The sequence below is a fragment of the Trachurus japonicus genome, chromosome 14, assembly GCF_045865225.1.
Source record: "Trachurus japonicus isolate A0001 chromosome 14, Traja_1.0".
Lineage (NCBI taxonomy): Eukaryota > Metazoa > Chordata > Actinopteri > Carangiformes > Carangidae > Trachurus > Trachurus japonicus.
The window spans coordinates 19642072-19656515 of NC_140920.1; the positions used below are offsets into that span (position 1 = coordinate 19642072).

Sequence of the window (14444 nt, forward strand, 5' to 3'; positions counted from 1 at the left end):
TACAACAGTAGTAGCTGACCAATAGATGGCGCTAGAGCAACATTACACCAGCTCCATGTAGAAACTAATCAGTGAAGTGTGAGTAAATGCTGTGAATGATTTCTTGCTCAAAGATAGTTTCTCGTGTTTTTGTTTCTCTATTTCCCCTGCCTGTGTGGAATCTCATGAAGGATAGTTTTTCAAATTAAAATCATATAGCTCCATTTTGATTGAACACAACATTAAAGAAGCTGTAGGTGTTGATATGAGCATGGGTGGTTTGTGTCCAGGTTAATGGTGTAGCAAATGGATTGATGGATGGATGGATTACTTTAACAGGCAGAGGACAAACTTCAAGGATAAGGCTGGCGTTAATCTTTATTTTTCCTTCTGCCAAACACTAAAAAACAAAACACCCAAACCAAACCACTTTAACACTTTTTGACCTCCCTTCCCTATCTGTCTCTGACTTCCAGCACTAAGCACATTTGTTAGTCATGAACACATAACTCCCTAAATTCTTGTCACGAATACATAGTTAAGGTATTTTTTATAAGGACAGCTTGACACTGCAGTTTTGAGCACACATTATGAGGACATAGTAACCTGTTGGGGGGCAGCAATTCAATTCACATTTGACTCATAATGGTAGCAAGCAATCACATAAAACAATGCAATTTATTTGTTGATTTTACTCTTGTCATGCCATTTGTTGACATAAATAAAAATGTGTAATGCATAATGCCATCTTACAACATGATATAATACATCATATTAATAATCACATGCAGTATTTGACTAGAAAGTCCCTATAGTTAAGTTATATCCAGCTTCCTGCAAATTATATATTTTTTGCTGATGTTTATATAATTTTATTTCTCAAACAGACACTTGGAACAAAACTTTGTGTGTGTTTATTATCTTCTCAGGTGCTGACACAACTGCACGGTTTTAATTAGGTGGCTATTTTTCCGTAATTACGGCGTATAGCATCCTCTTGTTCTTTGGTGACAAAGAGGATTACAGCAGCAGGCCCGTTAGTTTGGCGCATGCTCAGTGTGCAGCAGCCCCCTCCTCCATCCTCCTCCCCCTCCTCACGGCGAGGACCACTTTCACTGGCGCGAGGAGAGATAACGCTTCCTGCTCGTACCTTCAAAGTAAGAAATGTCGGGGAGTTTTAGGGGATGTTTTTTTTCTTTCTATAATTTGACGTTTGACAGGTTTAATTAGGGCTGTGTGTACTTAAATAGTGTTAGACCACATTTCCTGTAGGTTTTAAAAACTTAAAAAGGGGCGTGGAGGGAGAAGCCGACAGGTGCTCACAGGTGTTAGCATGGTAAGGTAATTAGCAACTGGTTAACCTAAATCGTGTCCAAAATACAGACTGTAGGATGTATAAAAATGTCAAGAAACTAACCGACTACAATGTGCGCACACAAACTCAGTTTGATTTACATTTAGCGCATCCTAGATGTCCATCATTTACAAATCCTGGTAACGTTAACTTAATCTCTTAAAAAATGGCGGTAACGGGACTTGCCTCAAAAATGTCACATTTGTAGCTTTCATATTTTGGATTCATAATAGAGTCTATTTTTAAGCTAATGATATTATTATTATTATTATTATTATTATTATTATTATTATTATTATTATTATTATTATTATTATTAAATAGCCAATTGTTATATGACAAACATCTTGGCTGACAGTCGCCTTTATCATCCCACAGACAGTCCTCTGTGACTCATTGCAAATTTAAGTCATATCTTTACTTCCCCCTGTTGTGTCTCATTAGTAGCCTATGTTTTTCATTTTCCCCTCTGTTAAAATTATGCTTAACGGCTCCTCGTGGCTTTGATATGTAGCCTACTGCAGTTTAGGTAGCCTAACTTACATAGGTGTTTTAATTTAGCTAATGTTACATTATTCCATCACATTTGAGTGGGAATTGTTGTAAATGTAACATATTACTGTTATGTAGCTACCTCCTCTCTACCCCCGGGTTAGAGATTTGGTCGGTTCAGATTCTCAGATTCAAAATCAAAGCAATGAGCTGAAGGAAGATACAAAAATAAGTCTTAAAGTAACGTAACGTTCATATTTATATATTATAGGCTATTATATCGATGACGGCTATTTTAAATATCTTTGCAAATAATTCATTTGCATGAATCTACCGACAAACAGTAGCCTACATTTCTAAACATTTTGTTTTATTCTGTCATCTGGAGGACGGCGCTTCCGGCCCCCTCCCCCTCCTGCCTCGTGCTCCGCGGCAGCTTGACGCCGCTGAGGAGGAGGAGAGGAGGAGAGAGGAGGAGAGAGAGAGAGAGAGAGGGGAGGAGGAGAGAGGAGCACCGCCACTCAGCGGACCTGGGAGAGCGAGAGCCGGACCGGCCGGACCCCCGGAGGAGGACCCGAGAGGGAACCACGTTGCCACGGTAGAGGCCTCCGTTCAGGTAACGGAGCCGTGAAACCGGTTCATTCTGCTTCTCGGTCGGCAGGTGTTGTGTGTGTCTGTTTGTGTGTGTGTGTATGTGTGTAGCCTATGTATGTGTGTCTGTTTGTGTGTGTGTGTGTGTCTTTGAGCGGCTGCCGGAGATGGAGAGGCGGCGGTCGGTCGGCGAGCCGCCTCTAAACGGCCCGTTTAATCTCCGGAGATCCGGGATCCTCTTAGTTAGTTACCGGAGCAGTTTGACTGATGTGGCCTCTGTGACCGGGGGCGGTGGGGCCGTTAGCGGTTAGCTGAGGGGTGAGGATGAGGATGGAGGGTGAGGAGGAAAGGGGGATGATGTTTATTTATCGAAACACCGTATTGTACCGGGGAGACAGGGGGCTGCACGTCTTTACTTTGCGCATAAATAGCGGCATATATCGGGTGTCAGAGCCGCTGTTCTCTCTGTCTCTCTGTCCCTTTGTGGACCGAGCCCCTTCCCCAGTTTGCAATAATACAATGGACATTAATTGGATATAGGTAAAGGGGTTTTTCAAAATTTAATATAGTTTCTATAATAAAAAAATAAAGAGAAGGATGTCATAATGGCATAACATTAGAGGAGCCTTCAGGAGTAGCCACATCTTAAAGCTTATAGTTTCATAACCAAACAAGAAAATATCACCCTGACTGGAAAAATCAGTTATCAATAATGACTCCCCCCTCGGGAAGCTGAAGGTTTTAAGTTTTGGTGCCTGCGACTTTACTACAGTATGGATTTTGGTGCCTGTGGAAGCTGTGGAGTCTGTTCTCCACTGCATGAGGAGTCATAAATTAATAATTTCACAAGTGTATTGTTCTGCAGAGCACAGGGAGGGGGAATAAATGCACGGTAATGGGTCCATGCCCATGTGGAAGCCCCAGTTTAGGCTGCTCGCCAGGCATTAAGGTTCCTAAAAGTGGAGTCATGAGACTTAGACGGGGATTCCCCAGTGTCTAAAATCACTCTATTATGTCAGTGAATGTTTGAAAATGGTTGTTTTACCAACACATTTACACCAATACAATGGAGAATGACATTCAGTCTAATTTTAAACAAATTTTAAAATAACTTTAATAAAACATCCCATCTGGATTGAAAAAAATAAATATATAGCTCATTAGATACGACTGAGTGTCTGTGTATGGGGGCATTTACAAACAAAATTGCTCAGGTGGTTAGATTCCTAAAAGTAATGTTGTGTCTAAACCTAATTAATCACACACTCTGTTTTTTAATTTGAAATTATTCATAATAATGTTAAAACTAAACACTTGCATAGTAACTTTATGTCTTGAGTGGGTTTTTAGAGCAAAGATAATTATTTTTTTTTAACTTGGTACTTGAACCATATTCTGTAAATGTTTGTTGTTTGTGTATGGGAGGTCGGGGTCTCTATTGGCATCAGGGATTAAAGCGACCTAATGAAGCCGAGTCGACTCCTCAGCAGAGGGAAGTGACTTTGAGTGCGAGTGTTGTGTGTCATGGCCGAGCCTACAGGAGCTGGCAGCAGGAGGAGATACTGCAGAGAGGAGATCACGATGCTGGGAGGATGGGAAGCTGGGATAGCCCTCCTCCCTGATGCAGGAAGGGGGGGTGGAGGATGAAGGATGGTCTGGCGCACCCCTCCCTCCCTACCTCTCTCTCTCTCACTCTCTCTTGCTGGTATACTGGTGCATTACTGCTCCCCGTTCTGAGTGTAATCAGTCTGTCAGCAGAAGCAGACTTAATCAGTTGCCCCCCCCCCCCTCCATGCCAGCAGCTCCCCCAACACCCGAACACGCTCCTCCCTGATCTCTGACCAGAGCGCTGCCAGGATCTGTTGCTACCTGCCGTGCACATTAACACTGTGATACAGGGATTTGTGGACATTTACAATCACGATTTGCCTTGTTTTCCTTGACAACAAAGCACTTTTATGTTGTTGTTAGGGGCTCAGAGCGTAGGTGTGGTTTCTTTTGTTGCTTATCTTTGGTGTCATCATGATTAGAGCCCATATTTAAACATTTGTCCATTAATATTTGCTTCAATCTTCACCATTGCAGAGTTGTGTTATCAGATTGATACTTGTCAAGAAAGTTGATTAAGTCATAGGAATGACCAGCTTTTCCGGTCATATAATGTGTTTCGATCTTCACCGAAGTCACGAATGTAGACAAACACGTTTGCAAGCTACCACACCCGTTAGTTTTCACCATGCTAGTGGAAGAAGCAAGCAGACCCCAGGATTTAATAACTGCTCGAACCTCCTTTGGCAGTAATAACCTGACACAAGCTGCAGATCAGAGCTGCACAGTGTTCAGGAGGAAGTTTGGATCATTACTTCCCTCAGAGCCGCTTAAGCTTCAGACATATTCTTTGGATGTCTGTGAATGTTTCTCTGCTGGGTTAAGGTCCTGGCCTACTGGGTGGATTTTTTTTAGGATTTTGGTGCTCAGAGGCCAGGGCCGTTATCCAGTGGTACCTGGAGGTTTAGCAGCAGGTTGGATGTCCACCCTGACTTTGTCCTGTAAGTGACCGTGATAAGATTGGGAATTAATTTTCCCTTCTAATTGTATCGTGGCCCAGAAGCAGTTGGCAGTGTTGTTTGGCAATGTTGGACCTTCTAAACATTCATTGTGTTTGTTTGAGGCTCCTTCCATCACCACAGAATCATCTGTACACAGGTGATTAGTCCAGTTTTTAATATCCTGAATGCAGATTTATCTAATTGTGGAACAACAGTTTTGTCCTCAAGGAGACACCATCTTCTTGATCTTGGCAAAGCCATGCATTAATAATCTACCTTTAAAATCTTATTCGTTCATCCATAACAGAGAGACTTTGATTGTCGTTTGGCTACATAAAAGTTTTTTTTTTGTAAAAGGTTTGACACTAATGCACATGTGAAATAGAAATGTGATGATAAAAAACATTAAAATAGATTTTCTATACAGTAAAGAAACAAAAACAAACCACTTTTTTTGGCTGTTGTTGGTGTGAAGAAGATTACAAAGCTTCCAGGCCGACTCCGTCACGCTTACTGTACATCAGTATTGAATTTGTCACCCTAGAGAAACTCGGTCGCCTAGAGTCAGTAGCAACAACATGGCTGCATCAGACCCAGAATAAAACTGTTAAAGTAACAGTCTCTCTCTGTAAAAGCCAGAGAGAGAGTGGAGAAAACAAAGTGTGAACCTCAACACCATCATCTTGGTGATGCTGATGCCTCTATAAGTCGATGAGATTGGCCGCTGAGGGTGAAAGTCTGGTCTGGTTCAGTGCTGCAGCTCAGGAGCTGTCCATGGTGCTGGTCACACTGCCCCGCTGGAAATGAGATCAGGCGCTGTCCATGGTCCTGAAGTTAATCTGTATATTCTTCATTTTCTTTCTTCTTCATCCTCAGTGTCTGATTCTTGTGTTTTATCCTTCTTCTTCTTCATCTAAACCCGAAGCTCAGACACCATTAACACCTCCTGCCATAATTTCAAGATGGATGCAGAATCATTACCAGTCTGACACTAGGAAATTAAAAGTTAGTCAGCCAGTGGAAGGAACTGTAACGGCCAATGATTGGCCCACATTTCTCTGGGAATTAGGTATGAAAAAAGTGGTGTTGTTTTTGAGACATTTGCATGTTTACACCAGATATTAATTTTTACAGACAGCAGCATTTCATTATGGGTTGTTTATGTTGCAAGCCCATCGAGGGTTTTTGTGTCAGTTTCCGTGTCCAATATTGAAATTAACCAGAGCCATGAATTACTGTACATTAACACTGAAACTGTCCGCAGTGTCCTGGTGAACGGAAATCAATCGTCTTCTATGAGAGACGGCGTCTTTCAGCGGTGAACAGCGGCAAAACTGTCCACATCGCGGTGAAAGCATTTGAAGTCTGCTGAACTTTGTGGAGTTATGTCCTTTAAATAAAAGAGTTTTGCCGCGCTTCCAAGACATCCAAGAATTTTTGAACCGTGCCAGAGAGAGTGCAGCAAGAGTAAAATTAGAACGCCCCCAATGGTTTTGGTGTGAAGGTACAGTTACTGCTGCTGCTGACCTCAAAAAGATAAATGATCACACTCATGAAAGTTGTGTGGTTCTGTATATCACATATGTTTCCCTGTATTTACATCGTCCCAAATTTTTACAAATTCTATAGTGCGTAACTTCTATTGCCCCCTAGAGGATTTCTGCGTTATTACAACGATACGGCCGGCACCTACAGTATGGCCCGGTGTAACATGCCCCTCCCCTCCCCACCGCTACCCCTGTAGCCCTCCATGGTACCGGTAATGCACATCACAGTAACACTCGCGACTCACCGCACACTGCTCGTCACAGCACACGGACTCCAAGTTACACACAGCAACACGGGCTACACACCTTGTAACTTACTGCTCGTTAGGCTAAGGATGTGGCGAACACCAGGCTGCTAACAGGTGTTGCTTCTAGCAGCGCTCTCCTCCCTCCTCCCTTCTTGTTGTCAGGTAAAGCCAGGGCTCCAGACTAACTTTTTCACAGGTAGCACCGGTGCCACCTAGCTTTTCATTTAGTAGCACCAAAACAAATTAGGTAGCACCATATTTTTCTTTGTATAGCGTGTTATTAATACGTGACCTAATACACAGAGTGGCATGTTTAAAGAGGCTGCAGTAGAGTGGGCTGTTGATGAGGTAAGAATGCTAAAATAATCAACTATAGACCACAGTGATGGAAAGAGTACCAAAAAAATCTACTCAAGTAAAAGTACTGTTACCTTGATGAAATTGTACTCAAGTAAAAGTAAAAGTAGTCCTACTGGTATAAAAATCTACTCAAGTAAAAGTAAACTTATTTAAAATGTACTCAGAGTAAAAGTTACTTAGTTACTTCTTTTGGGTGAGGGGGTAGGCTATAGTGGCCAGGGATTGGCCTCACATTCTGCATGCATGTCTCTGTGTTCCAAATCCGTCCCTTCTCTATCGATACACTGGTCTCCACCATCTTTTAGCTCCTCGTGGCACCAACTTCTCTATTCTGACCTTCTGACACTGCAGTTGTCCAGATGATCAGATGGACAGTTACTGGCACTAAGGTTGTCACGATCATGGTCAGAATACTAACATTTTCAACTCAATATCGATATTCGGGAAAATATTCAATACTCGATACCATTTTCGATACCACAGGGATAAAAAAATATATAATAATAATAAAAATCTCTCTCCCTCCCTCACTCACACACACCTGCTTCTTTACTGTCTTTCCTGTCTGCTCTCAAGGAGGGGGGGTATTTTACTGTAGTCTCTCTCTCTCTCTCTCTCTCTCTCTCTCTCTCTCTCTTTCTCACACACACACACACACACACGCGTCTTTACTGTAATTGCTCTGAAGCAGTGCGCTTCTTGTCTGTTCCTCTGAGCTCCTAGATGCTCCTACATTTAACTTCTCAACGGGACGGAACCGAGAATGAAGTCGGACCGCGCCGGTCAGCGGTCCCGTTAAAAACAATGAACACCGCCGATGATTTCATTTAGGGAAAAAAAAAAAAAAAACCCGGACGCCTCGGACAGGATGTGAAATGTGGACATGTCTGGGCAAACAGGACGTTTGGTCACCGTAAACGTAGCCTAATAGATGGACATGCCTGATAAAGTTAATGTCAGCTAGCTGCGGATAATGGTTAATAATAATAAGACTACAACATTACAGCGACTAGCCCTGTGCACACGTAGCGGTGAGGGGGAGAGGGGGTGTACCTGCCTGCTGCTGCATGTGTGAAGAGAGAGAGAGAGAGAGATCGAGGCGGCGGCGTATTTTTGACTGACAACTCATGCAGACGCAGTGCAAGTTCATCTATTTATTTTTTTACTTTGTAACGGAAGCTATTTAAAATAAAATATAAACTAACTTTTTTTTTTTCACTCGTCCTCCTGCAACTAGTAGCACCGGAGCGACCACATTAAATTTTAACTCGCACCTTAAGAAATTAAGTCGCATATGCGACCTAATAGGTCGCACGCTGGAGCCCTGGGTAAAGCAGAGTGAAACGTGTCGTTTCGGTCGTTTCCTGTGAGCCAGCGCGGGAATGTCGCCGTTCTACACCAAATACAAAAAGAACAAATACTGAAAAATACCACGACGCGTTGGAGGAGCCGAACGGCTTAATCAGCATTGTATCATCTCCTCTTGTAGTGGCTTGGGTGAAACGGATATTTACAGACATGTAAAAGTTACGCACTATAGCTTTAAATCTAGGGAAATTATACATCACAGTCAAGTGATATTGATTTTCATCATGCTGTGATGGTTAACAACAACTCCCATGATCTCATCTCATGCTCTTACACAACAGGTTAAATTACATACTGTGCATTTAAACATTAACTTATTGCTAGAATTCATATTTTTGTCAACAACCATGACCAAGGACACTCACAACAGCTTTACTTGTACTTTATAGCATCATTCAGTTCACTTTTTGTTTTTTACCCTCTTCTCTGTTCCTGTTATGCAGCAGTCGGCTGTTTCCATCAGGTAGGGTTAGATCAATCAGTGCAAGTTTTGGGTTAAATGTGAAATGCCTGCAGTATTCACATCTGTTTGGCTGGGCCCATTTGTTTTTGCTCGCTCCTCTGAGTATTGATCATGGATTGAATGAGAAAGTATTTCCACATAGGTGCTTCTGTGCATTGCGGCTCCACAAACCTTTAGCCATGTCACATTTCCCATCGGGCCCCCTCTTGATTACAGACGGGTTGAGTCTAGTTTTTAAGGTGTATGTGTTACAGTACGGATTATAAGTGTGCTTAGCCCTGCATTAGTTGGTCACTGTAGCATCATTAAAACTCTGTGGGACTGTGGCACCTTTGCTCACTGCCATGTGGCACCAGTTGAATAAGATGAATGTTGACATGTGCTGACCAGCACTTACTCCTGCTCAGCGAGGCTGCCATGGTAGAACGAGGCGAGGGCAATTTGCAGTCTGGACCGATGCTGGTGTGTTGCCCAGCCGCAGCAGAGATGGTGGACAGGTCTGGGACTGGGATTGGTTTGTTACGACTTCCTTTTCGCCTCAGCAGAAAATTCTCTGTCCCAGTGGTCACTGACCTTTTTTAGCCAAAGATCCTTGAGCTCACCCTGAGTGAAAGGCAAAATCTACCTGTTGTACCCCTAGAAAACAACTCAAATTTCTAACCTGAGGCCTCTTTATTTGGACTAAGTTTATTTGAATTACTTATGTCTAGTTTTGAAATGAATGCACCTTACCTATAATTTGAAAGCCACAGCCTCTTGTTAAATTAGATTAAATTAAATTCTATTCCAACAAAAATAAGGCATTAGCCTGTTTTGCATTTTTATGAGGAAACTAATTTGTTCATATTATATATTGCAATATTTTGTGTGGCAATATTGGAGTGATACATGGATGCCAAATATCGATCTTTTATTATGGAAATTGCAAATACGAGTTGAAATTCTTGGCACAAAGTCTGTAAGATCTACCCGTAGATTGTGGTCGACAAGTTGGCAACAAGACCAGGAAGTATTATGAATTATTTGTCGTCTTAGATCAACACCTTGCAGCTGCACCGTATCCGATGATTTACACACGCTGCTAGAAACACTGCATTAGACACTGTATTATTATGTTCACAGTGTTCCCTTCTATTGGACCGGGGCACTTTGTTTCCCTCTGCTCACTCCTCTAAGTATTGATTATTGATTGAATGGCTTCTCCCTCCAGCATCTCCCCTCTCTCCACTGCAGGACCCGTCTTTTCTGAATCATGACTCTGTTGTTTTGGTGTGGCCCGTATCATCTGTCACTCTTGAATTCTTTACCTGTCATTTTGTTCCTCCTCCTCCTCCTCTGCCCATATCTCCACGGTAACAGCTTTTTTTCTCCTGTTGTACCGTGGTTGTTCATTCAGACTTCTTCCTTTTCCTCTTCTCTTTTTTACCTAATCTGTTTCTGTGCCGACATCCACACGTCCACAGCCATCTCGTGTCCTCTTCTGTCTTCATTGTCCATTATCTCAGTGAAGCCACTGTTGAAATTGGCCACATTTTTTGCCACATTATGACAGAATCCTCCCTGTCTACGGTGGTTTTGTTGCAGTCCCTTTCTTCCTGCAGCGTAGGCAGTTTTTATTGAGTTTCCACTTTCTTCCATTAAATATTCCCCCGTCTGTTTTGTTTCCCCACTTGTAGAAGAGCTGAAGTCTTATATCACCTCCGATCACGTCTCCCCTGAACATCTGTCTGCACTAGTCCAGCAGCATTTTTCACACAGCAAAACATCTGCTCCTTTCACGCAGACCATCAGACCTCTAATTTTGTAGGCTAAAACCCTATTTGTTGATATAGCAGTTTTAAGACTAATTATGAATATGGACACTGTGTTAATTGGGGAGGAAAGTCATCTAAATTACAAAATACATAATTCAGAACATATTTATAGCATGAACTATATTTGGTGCCATTGATAGAAATGCTGCACATTTTGTACGACGTGTGGACAATTAAAAGATAATTAGTTCTAGATTAAGTAATCAGTGCAGAACAGCAGTGTTGATCTGTAATGAATAGAAAGAGTAAAAGTCTTTCCCAAGGGACAGAAATGGAACATGTGTTATCCATCTGAAGGGATATTATTCAGTCATTTTAGACCTCTGTCGATCATCAGGAAATATTTCTCTGCCACAAATAGAAAGTCACAGCAGAGAGGAGTCAGTCACAGTGACTACATCAGAGTATCAATCACAATCAATCATAATATCATCTGAACCTTCATGATTCTAATCTTTGTGGCCTCCGCGTTGTGATGATGCAGAAGAAAGGTTTTAGTTGAGAAGATTTTAATCTATTTTTTCTACTTTTTTTTTTTAAAGGAATGGTTTTAAGTAAAATTTCTGATTCCGGTAACTCCAACTTGTTCTGTTTTTTGTTTAAATTGTCGTCAAATGAGTGCTGCTTCATTTGTTACATTTTTCGGCTTCCTCTACTACCCCTTTCTCTTTTTCCTCTTCTTGTTGGAGATCACCACAAACTACAACTCTGAGTTGACCATGCAGTTTAAAGGTACATAGTGTAGGAATTACTCCCATCTAGCGTTGCGGTTGTATAGACGGGTTTCTTGTGTACAAACAATACTAGGTGTGCGTGCAACCAGGGGGCAAAAGACTGCTTTGGAGTGAACTGATATCAATGTAGATGCGGTATTGTTTGTAGGGCTGCAGCCGATATTCGAGTACTCGCTCAGCTTGGGCGGTATCCGAGTGCCATTTCACTACTCGCAAAACTTTTTAATTTAAAATTTATATGTTTTTAGTTTTATGACACCAGTGCTGCACAGATTCTCGCCGCCTTTAGGACCTTCGGGACCCCAATCCGCCCTTTCAATGGCCTGGAGCCATAATCTTCTTCTTTTTTTGGCAAACGGATGAGATCCCCTCGGTTTATTATACAATTTCCATCCATCCTTTTGCCGGTTTGTGCAGTTAACAGCACAACAACTCCTTGTCCTTTTCGTGTTCTGCTTGACTCCGCTTGTAAACAATGAGAAATTTCCTGCTTTCTGCCCCCTGGCTGCGCGCGGACATCTGCGATGACGTTGCACAGAAACCCGTCTATATTGCAAACAACTCAATCGAATTTTTCATGCTGCATTCATGTGAAATTGGGCAGACGACGACGGACGACAGCCACTGCACGTAACGGCATAAACAAGCCTGTATGTAAACAAGTGGTCTGTCAGCACGAGGCAAAACAATACACGTGACAATATGTTGTCATGGCGATGTCGAATTGTTTACCTGACCCACGTTTTACCAGATTTCTCTCGACTTCTGTGACTAAAATGACATCTGGTTTATTACAGACAGCCGTCTGCCCGACTGCACCTGAATGCAGCATCAGTGTAACGCTCTATTCCTCCTCACTGCATTGTGGTGACTTTTCACAGACGCCACCTCGACCTGAGCCACCACCGAGCTTGCTCGCTGGATGTAGAATGATAACGGCAAATTCAGAGCTTACCGGAACACTTCAGTTTGTTGATGGGGTGATTACTGATTAATGAAAAACGTACTTTTGAACGAAATAATCGATTTTCGTGAATAGATAACAGGAGAAGTTACACAATGTCCCTTCAATAAACACCTCTGTATTTATTACATATCATTTAAACAAAAACTGAACCATATAACCTTCTTAAAGAAGATTTACCTCATATCACACTTTATCCGCTGTAGCTAGACATACCTAATAAATTGGCATTTGAGTGTAGTGGAGCATTTAAGTAACAGGGCTGAAAGTGGCTGACTTGACGCCACACGAAGGCTAATGTCGCTCTGTATCTGCTGGATGTGTAACTAGGCAACCATTTGCTAATGAGTTTACATTCATCAACTAATCGACAGATGTGGTTTACAGCTTGTTCAACTGGACAGCTGAAGACACAGTGTTGGCCATGATACAGTAATACGCTGTGTTTCTGACTGTTGAGGGTAACATTAACCCTGTGGCTTTAATTCAGAGCCGTGCTTGTTGTTGTTGTTGTTGTGGCCTCCAGCCCAGCAGCTCCTCAGGATTTGCTCTCTGCAGGTGATGCTGTTGGCCGTCCGCTGAGGCCAGATGACAGCATGGTTTTCCCCAACACGGTCACGAGCCAAGACACCAGGCCATCTGTCAGATTTAGCTTCCAACTGCGAGTTCCTCATTCCCCAGGAATCCAGAGTCAGCGTGCTCGCTCATTCCTCCAAGTGAAATCTACTGGATATTTCCTTTGGCGTTCAGGTGTTCTTTGTGACCTGCACTCATGGAGGCTCCTCTTATTAATCAATCTCATCAATATTTTATTATAGAGATTAACTGTAGGCAAGTCAAGGCAAGGCAATTTTATTTGTACAGCCCATTTTTACAAACAGTTTGTCTCAAAGGGCTTTAGACTGCATCATAACAACATCCTCTGCCCTTAGACCCTCACATCGACTGAGGAAAAACTCCAGGAAAATCCTTTTAACAGGGAAAATTGGAGAAACCTCAGGGTGAGCAACAGAGCAGGGATCCCTCACCCAGGAGGGCGTGGGTGTCCGTGTATAATTTTTCTTTCTTTTTTTCGTTGAATGATATGTCTCCTCCTTCTTTTTTTTCTTCTTTATCAATTGCTTCTTCGTCTGCCTTTTATTTCTCCTCCTACTCATCTTCTCCTCCTCCCTCTTCTGCTCTGCTTCTCCTCCTATTTCTCATCCTACTTCCACTACTAATACTCTTTCTTCTCCTCTGTCTTGTACTCTTAGCGTTAATCATCTACAGAAAAACATATACATAAATACACAGCAAACAGAAATATAAATCTTCAACTTAAACACAGAGAAAGAACAAAAGAGAAAGAGCAGCTTTGCAGACACAACCCCCTTAATCCAGATGTAGAATGAAATCAAATAAAATCAAACACTTCATCTTCATCAGGTTTTCGTCAGCATAATCATGTTGCTGAGAGGTTTCCATCTTGGGAGACCTCAGTCCTCCTTGTCTGTTTATGTTCCTATATTTCACAAGAGCAATATGGCCCCAAAACCTTCTCAAACGATATACTAGATAGATAGACTTGTCCACAGGATTCAACAGAAACACTGGGCCTAATGCTTTCTGAACGGTGCAGTCGTCAGATTTCACACCTCCGTTTTCTGTCGGCTTGGTTTTCCCCAGGTGTACGATGGCATTGAGCACTGCTGGAAGGTGAACAGGTCACAACTCGGCCCAATTAAAAATAACTTTATTTGATACTGCTGTTCGCTGGTAATTAAGTGACTTAAGATGGATTTGGTTTTCTGACTTTGCTGTTCTGCAGTGTACACACAGGATGATTAGACAGCCACCATTCATTTCTGTTGTATGTTGTTTCATCATTTGGTCAATGCGAACTCTCTACTTCTTCACTACATGAGATTATTCTGAGATTCTGTTAAATAGCAGATTATAATGAAATCAACTGAAGACAAGACCAGTCTGACAAATATCTATT

At 42.2% G+C, this 14444-nt stretch overlaps 1 protein-coding gene across 4 annotated transcripts in view; it reads left to right on the forward strand.

The window, feature by feature from the left end:
* Window positions 1-2327: 2327 nt before the first annotated feature.
* Window positions 2328-14444, forward strand: part of capn5b (calpain 5b) — a 54268-nt gene continuing 42151 nt past the window's right edge. For all 4 annotated transcript variants that reach the window (XM_085798253.1, XM_085798249.1, XM_085798250.1 and 1 more), the window contains exon 1: window positions 2328-2441. The gene's annotated coding sequence lies outside the window, so the exon portion shown is untranslated. The remainder of the gene's footprint in view (window positions 2442-14444) is intronic.